Consider the following 2870-nt stretch of genomic DNA (forward strand, 5'->3'; position numbering starts at 1 on the left):
CCAAACTAGTCCTTCTCAATCCTTCTCCCTGATGACTAAGCATTCAAATATATGAGACTGTGGTCCTTCATTCTCATTGAAACCACCACAGGGGATAAATATGGTGTATGCCTATACCACATGCCTCAATAATAAAACATTATTTTAAAAATTCTCTATGGAGGGAACAGAGGGAAGGTGAAAACTATGTAAATATGGCATTTATGTATGAAATTCTCAAGAAGGAATTTAAATTAATAATATTCTCTACATAGATCCGTGGTGGGTGTAGAGGAAGCACTGCTTTATGTATTGCCTCAGGCTGGTGCCTCACGCTGGCTTGTCTCAAGAGCAAGACTAGCATCTGTAACATGCAGTAACGATGTTAATAATAATAATAATGTTAATTGCAATGTAACATGTAATAACATAGTTTATTCGTTTATAGTCACCTTGTTTTCAACTTTGAAGGACTGCTGACACGCCAAAGGGCATTATGTAAAAACAATGTCTAGCTGCATGCCTGGAAACCAGAGAGGACCCTATAACTGGTGACTTCCGTTATTCTCGGTGCTTTGAACCTGGTGTCTGCCAGGGATGGGTTTGCTCACTGTGCGGTGGATAATATATCTGGGCCTCCCAACCATGCTTTAGCTTAGTCACGATAACACTGGAATGCATGGTACAGTTTGCCAGGACCCTACCTCTCATTTGGCAGTCTGATGTGACCTGTGGGCCACTGGCTGGCCTTCTTCCAAATGGCGGCCTCCTGTTGTCTGTGCTCACTCCTTAGAGACCCCCTAGCGAGGCACTCATCAGCAGGGCAATCCACTATCTCAACATGTATGAAGGATGACGGTGGGAGATCCATATCAACGAGACAAATCCAAGCAGTTGTATTTCTGGTCAAGCTTTAAACATCAAACAAGTTGAGATAGGAATATTATAGCATGATCCATAGAAAAGGTGAAAGTATGATCCTAGGCTAATAAAAAGGGCATGATACATGTACATACTCATTCACGAATGGCCCCAATTAAATATTCAGTGCCCATCTTGTTTTACTGTATGTTAAAGACTATGATAGCTTTTTTTTTTTTTTAAATCATAGCTCTGACCTCAAATGAATGTTTGGACAGCCCCAGGGCAGGCATGAGATTTACCCCGCCCCCGACGGCAGCGAGTTCCCACCAGGACCACCTTCTCAGTTTAGAGCAGCAGAGGCGCCCCAACTTCGCCACGGGCGCGTTGCGCATGCGCAACAGCGCCTCCGACGACACGTGGAAGTAACCTGCAGAGATTCTACCCCGCGGGCAGTCGACCACAAGTCTGTGAGTTTGAGATTGGTTTGTGGAAAGTCCTTGGGTGGAGGGATATTAGGAAGTGTGACCCTCGTCGGGCTAAAAGTAAATACCAGCTGCCGAAACCCGGGATCGAACCAGGGACCTTTAGATCTTCAGTCTAACGCTCTCCCAACTGAGCTATTTCGGCGCCATGTCTGCTCCTCCTCTGGTATGCTATCTCTGAGTACTTCACGTCCAGTCGTCCCGCCCGTGTTCCGTCAATAATTAACTCCAATTCCGCATTTTTTTTTATTTTTTTATTTTTTTATTTTTTTGTTCTGTCCCAGTAACGATTCTCCGGTTTTCCCAGCCAAGAAGAGAAGCAGGACCCTAGTCCCTCCCAGACACCAGCTCGGTACTCAGCCCGAGCACAGGCACAAGCGGGGATGCGAATTCCCTCCATCCAGGATTCGGGGGTGCCCTGAGCAAACGCGTTCCACGTTTGCACCGTGCGGCAGTGTTTCAGATCTGCGGGCTCTCAGAGTTTGCCCGGAGCTGTTGCGTGACCGGGTGGTGGGGTCGCCGGAGGTCAGAGTCCTCTGGCCAGCCCAGGCTGCGGCGTTTGCAGAGTCCCTGCGACCCACGTCCTGCCACCTCTCGGTTCCAAACTCTTGGCGTGGAATCTGCTTAGCAAACGCTTGGGCAGTTCATGAAAGATGGGTCGATGTTCCTGCGCGAATCACGCAGGCTACGAAAACTCCCACTACGTGCGTTCGGCCGTGCCAGGCATCTTACTGAAATTCCGTCTGCTTTCTTTTTCTCTCCAATTAAACAGTACTAATCTCAAGGCAATTGACTTTCTTTGACCGCCCACTTACGAGGCCTTTTCATTTACCCGGGAGCAGCGCAATCAGTTTGGATTGACAGATGGATTAAAATGTGAAAGGAAAAAGAAAAGTAAGGAAGTGTTTGCAAGTCTTCATTGCGTCCCCGAAGTCTGCGTTCTACAAACGAGTCTCTGAGCCCCCTACTGTAAAAACAATAAACAGAGATCAACCAAATCCAGGCAGCTAGAAAGTTCCAGAATTAAGAGGTCAGCGGATAAGGGAGGTGAGAGACGGAAAAGAAAGGATCTGGAGATGAGATCGGGCTGCTTAGAATGGAGTGGGGAGGTAGGAAAAGACGCGTCCAGCTCCTTTCCCCGTTCTCCTTACTCCAGCAGACTCTTCGCAAGCTGCCGCTGTTTCCAGTTACTTCTCTGTGCCCCGACCAAATTGTGTAGCAACTCAACCTGTGGCTTTCCCTTACTCCATGGTGGTCCCCAAGACTCGGGGAGATACGGGAGTAGTTTGAATGAGAAATGTCCCCTATAGTCTAGAACATTTGAACACCTTAGACCCCGTTACCGTTTAGGGAGGGTTAAAAGGTGCAGCGTCTCTTGGAGGAAGTATGTCAGTCAGGACCCTTAGAGCTTCTCCCGGGCACTCTGGATGGCCAGCCTTCCCTCATAAAAAGTTTCTGGGGGGGATACCTTGCTCAGCCTAGATATGGGGGAAGGCCTTGATCGGCCTCAAAGCAAAGTGCTAGGCTTTGTTGACTCCCCATGGG

General features: G+C 48.1%; 1 non-coding gene across 1 annotated transcript; it reads right to left on the reverse strand.

Moving 5' to 3' along the window:
• Nucleotides 1-1397: 1397 nt before the first annotated feature.
• Nucleotides 1398-1470, reverse strand: Trnaf-gaa. Its single transcript has one exon. It is a non-coding gene; the product is annotated as a tRNA-Phe (tRNA).
• Nucleotides 1471-2870: the final 1400 nt, after the last annotated feature.

This window comes from Microtus oregoni, unplaced genomic scaffold (assembly GCF_018167655.1).
Source record: "Microtus oregoni isolate MIOR12 unplaced genomic scaffold, Mior012 000001F_ref0000356, whole genome shotgun sequence".
Taxonomy (NCBI): domain Eukaryota; kingdom Metazoa; phylum Chordata; class Mammalia; order Rodentia; family Cricetidae; genus Microtus; species Microtus oregoni.